This window comes from Peromyscus californicus, unplaced genomic scaffold (genome assembly GCF_007827085.1).
Source record: "Peromyscus californicus insignis strain IS unplaced genomic scaffold, ASM782708v3 Scaffold_4__1_contigs__length_199733344, whole genome shotgun sequence".
NCBI lineage: Eukaryota > Metazoa > Chordata > Mammalia > Rodentia > Cricetidae > Peromyscus > Peromyscus californicus.
This window is the reverse complement of record NW_026294562.1, coordinates 147,405,189-147,419,776: the sequence shown is the minus strand read 5'-3', so window position 1 is coordinate 147,419,776 and position 14,588 is coordinate 147,405,189. Positions and strand designations below refer to the sequence as shown.

The 14,588-nt window shown below is 37.5% G+C and overlaps 1 pseudogene; it reads left to right on the top strand.

Moving 5' to 3' along the window:
• The window catches only part of LOC128123972 (polyamine-transporting ATPase 13A3-like), a 79,362-nt pseudogene that overhangs the window by 26,695 nt on the left and 38,079 nt on the right, over window positions 1-14,588 (top strand).

Here is a 14,588-nt window from a genome sequence, read left to right as displayed (position 1 = left end):
TTTGTAGAAATAATATTTGGTTAATTCTAAGCACCAAACAAGTACAGGTAAATCTGAGATAAAGAATTTATAATTTATAAAATGGGCTAGAAGAATGGCTGAGAGGCAAAGAATACTTTGTGCTCTTGCAAAGGACCTGGTTATGTGGTAGCCCATAACCTTCTACAACTCCAGTTCCAGGGAATTCCATAGCTTCTTCTGGCCTCTCCTGAAACCAGGCACAGATGTGGTGCACAAATACATGCAGACAAAACGCCCATATTCTCAAAACATAACTATAAATTGCATAGAATTTTTTCATACATATTTATTATTAAAATAGCTTTGATAATAGTCACTCCAATGACTGACAATGCAACTACTATTTTAAAATTATGTTTGATATGATTTATGAGGAAATACCAAGCTATTATTTAAAAATTCTGTTTTCTAGAGGTCCGGTCCTACTCCAGCCCAAAAGAACTCTACTTTACCATTGAATCCTAACTATTCCAAGACAAATCCTCACAGATTTGTTCTAAAACATATTGATTAAATTTAGAGGAAAATAAATGTTCTGCACCATGTTGATGGTGCTCAGGACACACTGTCACCAACTGCCTTTTCAAACTGAAGGCTTTGTAAAGAATGCTGTCTCGCCATTGACATCTTTTCCAAACGAGAAGAAATAAAATACAGATGTGAGTAAGTCAGACAGTACACATGTAACCATGCAAAGCGATATTTTAAAAATACATCAGGGCTTGACCATTCTACAAACTCAGAGTGACTTGATTTTAATAAAGCCAGTGTTTGTAGAGGAAGGTTGTACTCTGGTGACTAGAATTTGAAACGGTTTGATTTTTTCCCCTTACATTCACTCCGTTTTCTCTGTTAACACAAACTTATGATGCATATGATATATTGGTCTTCAATAACATGAGATGAGAAACTGTGTGTCTTTCATCCTCCAACATGAAGCAGCAAAGTCAGTGTCATGGTTTGAGTCGGTTTAAGGTTGGCTGCTGCATCTAAGCACCAATAAAATTACTCAGTTGAAGTTTTTCCAACTTGGTAAGCAAACTCAATAAAGTTCCTACAAAACTAACTGAAAAAATTAAAATAGTCAATACTAAACTCAACATAACTAACAGTGAGCTACAATGTTTACAATGATTTTGTTTCAGTGTTTTTTTTTTGTTTTTTTTTTTTTTTTTTTTTTTGGTTTTTCGAGACAGGGTTTCTCTGTGTAGCTTTGCGCCTTTCCTGGAACTCACTCGGTAGCCCAGGCTGGCCTTGAACTCACAGAGACCCGCCTGGCTCTTCCTCCCAAGTGCTGGGATTCAGTGTTTTAAACCAAAGATCATTTGGACAGTATCTGGGTATGACTAGTGCTAATGTTAATTGTTAATTTAGTCATATCTAGGGATGTGGTTATATGTCCCTTCAAAAGAGAAGACCTGGGTACAAGATATCATGGGAGCTACCTTTGAGGCTTGATTGAACAGTGTTAAAAGAAAAAATATGGACATTGCTATCCTCCATGCAGGCAATCTCACTAGAACAAAAATGTCCATTCATGCCAAAGAGGTATTGTTTACCTTTGGAAGTGTTTAATAAAAAGTGGGAACTCAGCCTAGAAAAAAAAATTGAATTATGTTTTCATTATTAATGTCTTAAAATATTTCTTCATTTAAAGGACACGTCTATTCTTCAGTGAAGTTTGCATGGATACATCTTGCCAGGATGATTGCAGTTTGCCTTACACTGTCTACTTAAAAAAAACATTATTTTGAATAAGTTGATAATAAAATTTTCACATTTCTTGAGTGCAGGAATAAGTCCATAGTATCCGTATGCATAGAATGCATAATGAGCCCTGAAATATGGTGACTTACTTTGTCATTTTTATCTACCAATGTGACTTAATGGGTTTTCCTTGTATACATATTAAACAAGAAAAACATCCCAAAATCCCCACTGCCTATTTAATTTAGATCTATGAGAGCCTATGCATTTGGGATTTACAGAGAACAAATTGTTTAGGGAAATTTTAGCACAACATGATGTGGCGAAGTTAATCAACTCCATCTAAACTAAAATGTACACAACCAATTTTCTTCTAAACAGTGATTATTTGACTTTGAGAAAAAATAAACTTCTATCTATAAAACAATGTGTAATGTGTTCTTTAAACACTAACTGATGGAAGATTATGAATCTCAAGATCAGATAAGGAAAGCCAATTTCCTCTTGCTAGAACAAAAATTACCACCTTGTAACAAAATTCCTATAGTTCATGAAATAGAATTCTCCTATTTCCCCCAGTCATTTGCCATACCTAATTATACTTTGAATCAGGCCTCTCACCTCATCAGCCATGACAAAGTGAAGCATATCTTTAGTTAGCATCAAGACTTCTTATTCATTTACTGTTTTTGAAACACTGAAAGCCATTTGTATTTCTCTAGTTATAGCTCCTGGCCATTGTTGTCGTGTTGCTAGAGGCTTTCCACCCTTGTCATGTATTTGCAAATAACTGGGTAGACAGAACAAGGTTGGGAGTCATGAGATTGGCCATGCTGGTCACAAAACCTAGAAACTGCACCAACTGGTGTCTCCTGACTATTTTGACGGCTGTGTAACAGAGATTCTACTTGAGACAAGTCTTCCAGGAACTACAGAAGAAAGATTTGATGGAGAAAGTGCAGTTTTCAGTCCCTTTAACTCCACTTGAATGTGTTTTAAGACACGATGGCAGACAGGCTGTGCTACCCATTTTCTGCTGCTCTTAAGCCAGTGTTTTATCCCAGAGCTGATTGCTCTGGAGCCGAAATGACAGCTCCCACTTCTATCTGCTGCAAGTGCAACTGGGAATAGTATGTCATTACTATGGCTCTTTTTAAACTGGATGCTAACTTTCTACAAAAACTGTATCTGTTCTTTTCCGGTGGAGGTTAAGAATGAGACTAGCTGCCTCCTATTTTTAAATATGACCTATGATGTCCTTTGTAGCATCTATCAGGGTAATAATCCGAGTTTGACATTAGTAGCCCACATAGAACCTGAGGCTCAGAAAACATTACAAATTTGTTTTAGAACACTAGAGAGATATCTCAGTGCTTAAGAGCACTGCCTGCTTTTCCAGAGGTCCTGAGTTCAATTCCAAGGACCCACATGGAGGCTTACAACCTTCTATAACTGTAGCCCCATAGGAACAGACACACTCTTCTGGTGTGCAAATGTACATAGAGACAAAAACACTCAAATACATAAAATACAGAAATAAATAAATCTCAACAATTTCCTTTAGGTTACAAACATAGCATGTGGGTTTGACCTAGCATTTGAATTGTAAATCTTGCTGTTGTTCTTAATTAGTCTTCTCTCCACTAATGATGGGGTCTTGAACTGTGAGTGTCATCATTTTCTAGCTGTCTACTGTATCCTCACACCTTCAGTTATAAGACTTTCTTTAAATATCATCTTGTTAAGCTGCTATCAATTTGTTCATAGCCTCTGAAATTTGCCATTATTTTGTTGAGTTTTTTTCTCTTGTTTTGGCAGACTCCAATTTCTTGTTACCAGCCTATTTATACCTTGATGTTAATATCATTCGATTGTTCCTCCAATCCCCTGACACCAGCTCCAGGAGTCTACACAGTCATGTACACAGACTCACTATCACTCCAAACCATTTCACAAAAGAAATGGGAAACCCCAACAACTCCCTCCTAACAGAGCTGGTTACCATCCAATCTCTGTCTCTCTTCCCATCTTTAAGCCACTTAAAAACAAATGATCAATCCAGTCACTCTGACCCCAGTGGAAAAAAACAGGTGGTGCTTGTCATGAACTCCAAAACTATGAGCTTCAAATTTGCCTGGTAAACCTGATCATGGGCATTGGGGTACACAGTAGGGGAGGCAATACGAAGCAGTTAGTATCATAATTTTGATAATTGAGATTTGTTTCCCCTTATGATTCTCATAACTTCTCGGGAATTCTGAGCAATCTGTAGCTCTGCAAATAAAGTTTGTCACTTAGGATGGGATGCTCCTGTTAGTTTTTAGTTCAGTCTTCCACATCAGATGCAGGTCATTTAGACTGTACCTATAAAAGGTTTACTATGGCATTGACTACTTTCTCATTCTCTTTGCTTCCTGGATGAACGGGGGTGATAATTTCCTTTGCCACACACTTCTCCAATGATATACTGCACCATGACAGGTCCAAAAGTGAAGATGTTCCTTGTACATCAATTTATGAAAAGCCTAGTGCAGGACTGACAAAGGGGATGCATGCCTACAGAAAGTTGCTTTATGGAGTAAATGAAATTGATGTGAAAGTGCCTTCTGTTTTTAAGCTTCTAATTAAAGAGATTCTCAATGCATTTTACATTTTCCAGCTGTTCAGTGTTATTCTGTGGAGCATTGATGAATACTAATACTATGCTCTAGCCATCGTGAGTATGTCCATAGTATCCATTATAAGCTCACTATATTCCATTAGGAAGCAATATGTTATGTTACATGACATGGTGGCAACTGAGTATGGTGAGAGTTTCAGTTTTTAGAATAAATGAAGAAATAGAAGAAATCTTTTCTACAGACCTTGTGCCGGGGGAAATGTCATGATCATTCCATTAAATGAGACAGTCATGTCTTGTGATGCAGTACTTATTAATGGTACTTGTATTGTAAATAAAAGCATGTTAACAGGAGAAAGTGTTCCAGTGACAAAGACTAACTTGCCAAATCCTTCAGTTGATGTAAAAGGAATGGGGGAGGAGCTTTACGTCCAGAGACACACAAGTGACACACACTGTTCTCTGGGACAACTGTTATTCAGACCCATTTCTACACTGGAGAATGTGTGAAAGCCATAGTAGTCAGAACAGGATTTAGTACTTCTAAAGATCAGCTTGTTCATTCTATACTGTATCCCAAGCCAACTGATTTTAAACTCTATAGAGACATCTACTTGTTTCTACTGTGTCTTGTGGAGGTGGCTGGCATTGGGTTTATCTACACAATCATCAATAGCATTTTGAATAAGAAAGAAGTTCAGAAAATAATTATTAAGTCTCTTGATATCATTACAATTACTGTGCCACCTGCACTTCTTGCTGCAATGGTTGCTGGGATTGTATATGCTCAGAGAAAACTGAAAAAAGTAGGGATTTTCTGTATCAGTCCACAAAGGATAAATATCTGTGGACAGCTGAACCTTGTTTGCTTTGACAAGGCTGGAACTCTTACTGAAGTTGGCTTAGATCTGTGGGGAATTCAGTGAGTGGAAAATACCCGATTTCTTTTTACCAGAAGACAATGTTTGCAGTGAGATATTGGTAAAATCTCAATTTTTTGCTTGCAGGGCTACTTCTCATTCACTTACAAAAAAAAAAAAATGAAGGCATTCTTTCTGGTGGCCCACTCGATTTGAAAATGTTGAAGCCATTGGATGGATTTTGGAAGACACAACTGAAGAAGAAACAGCACTTCCTAACCAGATTATGCTCACTGTAGTTTGCCCTTCCAAACAGCTGCTTCCTGATCTACAACTACAGGAAACCAAGACATGGAGCTGTTTGAACTTCCAGCTATTTAAGAGATAGGAATTATTTGACAGTTCCCATTTTCTTCTTCTTTACAACAGATGAGTATGGTTGCAAGGGTACTAGGTGACAAGAAAATGGACACCTACATGAAAGGAGGCCCTGAGGTCATTACCAGTCTTTGTAAACCTGAAACAGTTCCAGTTGATTTTGAGAAAGTTTTAGAAGATTATACCAAACAAGGCCTTCATGTGATTGCTCTTGCACACAGAAAATTGGAGTCAAAACTGACATGGCATAAAGTACAGTGTATTACTAGAGATGCTATTGAAAACAACATGGATTTTATGGGATTGATTATAATGCAGAACAAAGAAACACTGCCAGCTGCCACCACGAGAAGTAAGATGTAAAGATACAGGTAAGCCATGAGCCACATGGCAAGGTATAGATTTATAGAAATGGGTTAATTTTATATATAAGATCTAGCTAGCACAAAGCCTGAGACATTAGGCCATAGAGTTTTAATTGATATAAGCCTCTGTGTGTTTATTTGGGTCTGAGTGGCTGCCAGGCTGGTTGAGACTGGAGAAAACTCCAGATACACAAAAGCAAGTGGGCTGCATGACCATTGACTGGACACTCTAAAACCATGAGCCAAAGGATTGCTTCCCCTCCTTGAGTCTTATTTCTCCAAGGGAATTTGTTACTGTGGTGAAAACTTGGTTAATGCAGAAGAATGAATGCAGTGTGTTTTTGAATTTTTATTTTTTTATGTTTTGTTATACATTTTTTTTTGCTCTTAGTAGGGAAAAAGGGTGCAAGATTTTTATAAAATTATAATTTATTAATTTCACTGTGAGATCAGTTATAAGCTAACATTGTGTTTTTCCTATGTTCCTGATGATGAAATCTCTTTTATTCCAAGCATGAAAAAATATATGTGCGTGTGTGTGTGTGTGTATCAGTGATTTGATAAATCTATATGCCAAAATTTAAGGATGTGTCCATATTAGGAAGTGAAGTTTTTGGAACATGAGTGCTTTATAGAACATATCTTACACAGCACCTATCCATCTCCTCTTCCTGCATTCCGCAATATGAAAACAGCCCTTCTTCCTCTGGCACAAGGGCATAGAACTCAAAGTGTCATCTTGGAGCACAGATCAGGCCCTATCTGGATACTGAATTAATCTTAGTATTCTCAGATACTAGAAACAACAGAAATAACTTCATATTATTTAAGCTCCATGTCATAGATTTTATCATACAATTCACAAACTAAAATGTGCATTAGATCTGATGTTCAAATTTAAAAAAAGTTACTTCAAGTGAAATAATGAAACAGAAGATGAATATGGTTGCTTTTTTGTTTTTTTAAATCATTATGCAGCTCTGCTTTCCAGAATTACTGACCCATTTTTGTTCACAAATCAAAAGACCAAAATATAGAAATTTAATGTACAAACCCCAATTTGTTAAAGATTATAGTCATCAGATATGAAAATGGAAATTTACACTGAACACATTTAATCTTAACTCAACTTTAATTTTGTACATCATTCTAGAAATTTATATATAGTAATTATAATATCTCAGGAATAAACATGAGTCAATAATAAATTTTTACATAGTGGAATTCAAAATGAATGACTTAGGCATGTTATAAATTTTTAGTACTACTACTTTAAAGAATATACTAACAAATTAAAAAAAAAATGCCCTGAGACACAAACTCTTCCAGCTCTGAGTGGAACAAGAATCCCAGCTGCTGGCTAGCAGGCAGGGCTCCTGCAGGCAGGCTGGACTACCACCATCCCCCACCAGACCCTGTAACCTACAAGCCCCACTCCATCCCACAAACCCACCCATCCTCGAAGATCACAGCTGCTCCCTGAGACATAGACTCTACCAGCTCCTAGTGGACCAAGACCTCTGATTGGACCAAGAGCTTCTATTGCAACAAGATCTCCCATTGAAACAAGAATGCCCATTGGACCTAAAGAGGCTCCCTCAGACCCAGACACTGTTTGCACCAATTGGAGGAAGAGATGGGTAGACACCAGTGCAAAAATACATTCAACAACATAAAGAGCAATGTGGCACCACCAGAACCTAATTGTGCTACATCAGCAAGACCTGAACATCCCAACGCAGAAGAAGAAGAAGAAGAAGAAGAAGAAGAAATCGACCTTAAAAATGATTTTAAGAAACTGATAGAAGCTTTCAAAGAGGAAATAAAAAATTCTCTTCAAGAAATCAAGGAAAAGACAAACAAAAAATTGGAAGAAATCAATAAATCCCTTAAAGAAAGCAAAGAAATAGCAATCAAACAGATTAAGGAAACAGTTCAAGACTTGAAAAATGAAATGGAGGAAATAAAGAAGACACAAACTGAGGGAATGCTGGAAATAGAAAAGGAGAGTAAGTAAACAGGAACTACAGATGCAAGCATAACTATCAGAATGCAAGAAATGGAAGAAAGAACCTCTGGTGTGGAAGATATGATAGAAGAAATAGATTGATTAGTCAAAGAAAACATTAAAGCCAACAAAGTCATAAAACAAAATGTCCAGGAAATCTGGGACACAATGAAAAAACCAAACTCAAGAATAGTAGGGATAGAAGAAGAAGAATACCAGCTCAAAGCCACAGAATACATATTCAAAAAAATCATAGAAGGAAACTTTCCCAACATAATGAAAGAAATTCATATGAAAGATATAAAAAGCTTACAGAAAACCAAATAGAATGGATTGCTCCCCCCAAAAGTTCCTTCACCACATAATAATCAATCCACTAAACATACAGAATAAAGAAAAAATATTGAGTGGCAAAGGAAAAAGATCAAGTAACATATAAAGGCAGACCCATCAGAATAACACCTGACTTCTCAATGGAGACTCTGAAAGCCAAAAGGTCCTGACAGATGTCATGCAGACACTAAGAGACCATCGATGCTAATCCAGACTCTTATACCCTCCAAAACTCTCCATTCTTATAGGCGGAGTAAACAAAATATTCCATCATAAAACCAGATTTAAACAATACCTACCCACAAATCCAGCCCTACAGAAAGCACTAGAAAGAAAAATCCAATCTAAGGAAGTTAGATACACCCATAAAAACACAGGCAATAGATAATACCATACCAATGAATACCAAAGAAGGGAAACACACAACACTACCACCAAAAAATAACAAGAATTAACCATCACTGCTCATAAATATTCCTTAATATCAATGGACTCAAATAGCCTATAAAGGACACAGGCTAATAGAATGAATATGAAAACAGAATCCATCCTTCTGCTACATACGAAAAACACACCTCACCTTCAAAGACAGACAATAATTCAGAGTAAAAGGCTGGGAAAAAACATTCCAATCAAATGGACTCAAGAAGCAAGCTAGTGTAACTATCCTAATATCTAACCAAATAGACTTCAAGCTAAAAGTCAATCAAAAGAGATTGGGAAGGACTTTACATATTCATCACAGGAAAATCTGACAAGATGAAATCTCAATTCTGAACGTTTATGCCCCCAATTCAAGAGCAACACATTTGTAAAAGAAACATTACTAGAACTTAAATTGCACATCAAACCCCACACACTAGAAATGAGAGACTTCAACACCCCACTCTCACCAATGGACAAGTCTGCCAGACAGAAACTTAACAGAGAAATAAGGGAACTAAAAGATAATATAACTGAAATGGACTTAATAGATATCCACAGAACATTCCACCCAAACACAAAAGAATATACCTTCTTCTCAGCACCCCATGGAACTTTCTCTAAAATCGACCATATGCTCATTCACAAAGCAAATCTCAAAAGATACAAAAAATTGGAATAACATCCTATATTTTATCAGATCACCATGGCTTAAAGTTAGATTTCAACAACAAAATTTACAAAAACCCTACAGTCTCCTGGAAACTGACTAACGCTCAACTGAATCACCAATGGGTCAAGGAAGAAATAAAGAAAGAAATTAAAGATATCCTGGAATTCAATGAAAACTAATGTACAACATACCCAAACTTATGGGACACTATGAGCGCAGTGCTAAGAAGAAAATTCATAGCACTAAATGCCCACATAATGAAGTTAGAGAAAACACACACAAGCACCTTAAAGCTATAAGAAACTGAAAAGCAAACTCGCTCAGGAGGAATACATGCCAGGAAATAATCAAATTGAGGGCCAAAATAAATAAAATAGAAACAAAGAGAACAAGACAAAGAATCAATGAAACAAAGATTTGGTTCTTTGAGAAAATCAACAAGATAGATAAGCCCTTATCCAAACTAACCAAAATGCAGAAAGAGCGGATCCAAATTAACAAAATCAGAAATGAAAAGGGAGACATAACAACAGACAATGAGGAAATCTAGAAAATCATCAGGTCATTCTTCAAAAACCTATACACCACAAAATTGAAAAATCTGAAAGAATGGACAATTTTCTGGATAGGTACCACATACCAAAGTTAAATAAAGACCACATAAACAATTTAAATAGGCCAATATCCCCTAAAGAAATAGAAACAATCATTAAAATCTCCCAAGCAAAAAAATACCAGGGCCAGATGGTTTCAGAACAGAATTCTACCAGATTTTCAAATAAGAGCTAATACCAATACTCTTCAGATTGTTCCCACAATATAAACATAAGGAACATTACCAAACTCCTTTTATGAGGCTACAGTTACCCTGAAACTCAAACCACACAAAGATGCAACAAAGAAAGAGAATTATAGACCAATCTCCCTCATGAACATTGATGTAAAAATACTCAATAAAATATTGGCAAACCAAATCAAAGAACACTTCAAAAATTATCTACCAAGAACAAGTAGGTTTCATCCCAGAGATGCAAGGATGGTTCAACATACGAAAATCTGTCAATTTTAATAAACAAAATAAACAATAATAAACAAACTGAAAGAAAAAAACACACAAGATTATCTCATTAGATGCTGAAAAAGCCTTTGACAAAATCCAACACCCCTTCACTCTAAAGGTCTCAGAGAGATCAGAAATACAAGGAACATACCTAAACATAATAAAGGCAATTTACATCAAGCCGACAGCCAACATCAAAGTAAATGGAGAGAAACTCAAAGCGATTCCACTAAAATCAGGAACAAAAATCAGGAACAAGACAAGGCTGTCCACTCTCCCCATATTTATTCAATATAGTATTTGAAGTTCTAGCTAGAGCAATAAGACAACAAAAGGAGATGGAAAGGATAGAAAGAAGTCAAAATTTTAACATTTGCAGACGATATGATACTGTACATGAGTGACCCCAAAAATTATACCAGCGAACTCCTACAGCTGATTAACTCCTTCAGTAATGTGGCAGGATAAAAGATTAACTAAAAAAAAAAATCAGTAGCCCTTCTGTATACAAATGATAAACAGGCTGATAAAAAAAAGTCAGAGAAACATCACCCTTTACAATAGCCACAAATAATATAAAATACCTTGGGGTAACTCTAAACCAAGAAGTGAAAGACCTGTATGACAAGAACTTAAAGTCTCTGAAGAAATTGAAGAAGATACCAGAAAATGGAAAGATCTCCCATGCTCATGGGAGATTAACATAGGTAAGATTAACAGAGTAAAAATGACAACCTTACCAAAAGCAATCTACAGATTTAATACAATCCCCATCAAAATCCTAACACAATTCTTCACAGACTTGGAAAGAACAATACTCAACTTCATTTGCAAAAACAGAAAACCCAGGATAGCTAAAAGAATCCTGTACAATAAAGCCACCACTGCAGTCATCACGATCCCTAACTTCAAGCTCTGTTATAGAGCTACAGTAATAAAAACAGCTTGGTATTGGCATAAAAACTGACACATGGACCAAAGGAATTGAATTGAAGACCCTGACATTAATCTGCAAACCTATGAACACATGATTTTTGGCAAAAAAACCAAAACTGTACAATGGAAAACAGAAAGCATCTATAACAAATGGTGCTGGCATAACTGGATGTCAACATGTAAAAGATTGCTGATAGATCCATATCTGTTGCCATGCACAAATCTCAAGTTCAAGTGGATCAAAGACCTCAACATAAATCCAGTTACACTGAACTTGATAAAAGAGAAAGTAGGAACTAGTCTTGAATACAGTGGCACAGGAGACCACTTCCTAAATATAACACCAATAGCACAGACACTGAGAGCAACAATTAATAAAATGGGATCTCCTGAAATTGAGGAGATTTTGTAAGGCAAAGGAAACAGTCAATAAAGACAAAATGACTGCCTACAGAATGGGAAAAGATCTTCACCAACCCTACATCTGACAGAGGGCTGATCTCCAAAATATATAAAGAATTCAAGAGATTAGGCATCAAAATAAAGAACAATCCAATTTAAAAAATGGGCTACAGAGCTAAACAGAGAATTCTCAACAGAAGAATTTCAAATGGCTGAACGACATTTTCCTTAAATGTCTAAATTTCCTTAAAATCCTTATTGCTCAACATCCTTAGTTATCAGGGAAATGCAAATCAAAACGACTCTGAGATACCATCTTACACCTGCCAGAATGGCTATGATCAAAATCACTGATGACAGCCCATGTTGGAGAGGATCCAGAGCAAGGGGAATACTTCTTTACTGTAGGTGGGAGTGTAAACTTGTACAGCCACTTTGGAAATCAGCATGGCAGTTTCTCAGAAAATTGAGAATCAGTCTACCTCAAGACCAAGCTATACCACTCTTGGGCATATACCCAAGGAATGCTAAATCATACCACAAGGACACACACTCAACGATATTCATATCAGCATTATTTGCAATAGCCAGAAACTGGAATCAAAGTAGATGCCCCTCAACCAAAGAATGGATACAGCAAATGTGGCACATATACACAATGGAGTACTACTCAGCAGTAAAAAAAACAATGATATCTTGACATTTGCAGGCAAATGGATGGAACTAGAAAATACCATCCTGAATGAGGTAACCCAGACTCAGAAAGACAAACATGGTATGTACTCACTCATACGTGGATACTAGATGTAAAGCAAACGGTAACCAGACTACAGCCCACATCTCCAAAGAAGCTAGCTAACAATGAGGACCCTAAGAGGAATGCCCAGATTGCCCAGTGAAAGAGAAATAGATGAGATCTACTTGAGAAAACTGGGGGTGAGAAGAGGGTAATGAAGGGCAAGGGGTGGGGGATGAACACACAAAGCAAAGGGAGGTTCGAGCTGGAACAGGGACAAAGTGGGTGAGCAAAGAAAGAGATACCATGATAAATGAAGACATCATGGGAATAGGAAGAAACAGAGTACTAGGGAAGTTCCCAGGAATCCACAAGGATGACCCCACTTTAGACTACTAGCAATAGTGGAGAGGGTGCCTGAGCTGGCCTAACCCGGTAATCAGGTTAGTGAATATCCTAATTATCATCATAGAGCCTTCACCCAGCAACTGATGGAAGCAGATGCAGAGAACCACTGCTAGGCATGAGGCTGAGCTCTAGGAGTCCAATCATGAGAGAAATGAGGGAGTCTATGAACAAGGGACATTGAGATCATGATGGAAAAATGTATAGAGACAGCCAGCCAAACTAGTGGAAACTCATGAACTGTGGACCAATAGCTGAGGAGCCCCCATGGGACTGGACTAGGCCCTCTGCATAGGCAAGACAGTTGTTTAGCTTGACCTACTTAAGGGGCCCCTGGCAGTGGGATTGGGATCCATCCTTAAAGCATGAGCAGGGGTTTTGGAGCCCAGTGCCTATGGTGAGATACCTTACACAGCTTTGGTTCAGGGGGAGGGTTTTGGACCTGCCATAACTGAATGTACCAGGCTCTGCTGACTCCCCATACGAGTCCTTGTCTTGGAGAAGTTGAGAAGGGGGGGGGGTTGGGGAGGAAGGCTGTGGGGGTGTGCTGAAGAAGCAGCGCCTGGTTTTGGTATGTAAAATGAACAGAAAATGTCTTAATAATAAAAAAAGAAAAAAATATCCACTAGGGCCAGGTTATATGTCTCAGTGGGATACAGCCACTCAACACACATTCCTGAGCATCTGAGTTCAAACTCTGGAATCCACTTAAAGGTGGAAGGAGAATTGACTTCACTTCGTTGTCCTCTGATATCTACATGCACATGTGGCACATGTGCCCACACAAAAGTAACAATGTTTTTAAAAACAGAAAGACCAATTACTGGGCACTTTGCCAATGGCATTCAATGAACAAATTGCTTCATTTGGTTTTGGAAGTCAGCATGTGTGGAAACACTCAAACACAGCTGCAGCAACAGTCAGATCTCTCCAGAGCTAGAGCCATTCTCCTGTCTGCACGGCAGGTGCCATGGCCTATTTTCAGTGTCCACGTTCTAAAGGATGCAGGGCCAATTTACATTTTAAAGAAACGGGTTGCTGAAATCTTGCCAGTTCAACTTTTAGAACTATACAAAAAGTAATGTGATAAAAAGGCTTTTAAATAAATGAGTTAATTAGCTTCCCAACCATTCAGTAAAATTTTCATATTTTTCCTCTTTAATGCAAAGCTGAGGAGAAATGCAGGGTGACCTGACAGGGCCCTTGTCTTCAGTGTACTTTATACCCTAGTCCAATGTGGCTTGCTCCCTTTTTCTTTGAAAACATATTCTCTTTCTGTCCACTCTGGAACTGATAAATAGGTAGGCACATGCTATACTGGAAATACACATCATTATTTTCCACAGTGCCTGGAAGCTTCTTAGTAGCTAGTGCTGTATTAACAGGGTGGAAGCACGACACATTCATGTAAGCAGAATTGGACCCATGCAGCAGGGACTTTGGAGAAGGAAGAATGAACAAACATTGGGATTAGAGCCAAGACTGCCTTCCCTGAATCTTTAGTTCACTACTAGGTCTGCACCAAATTTCCTTCGTTTGTTTTTGAGACTTATTTTCCTTTGGTTAGAAAGCCTTGGGCAGATTTAATTTTAATTCCCAGGGGACTTCATACCCCCCTATTCTGGCAAGAGATAACAGCAGCAGTGTTTTGTGTGACATCC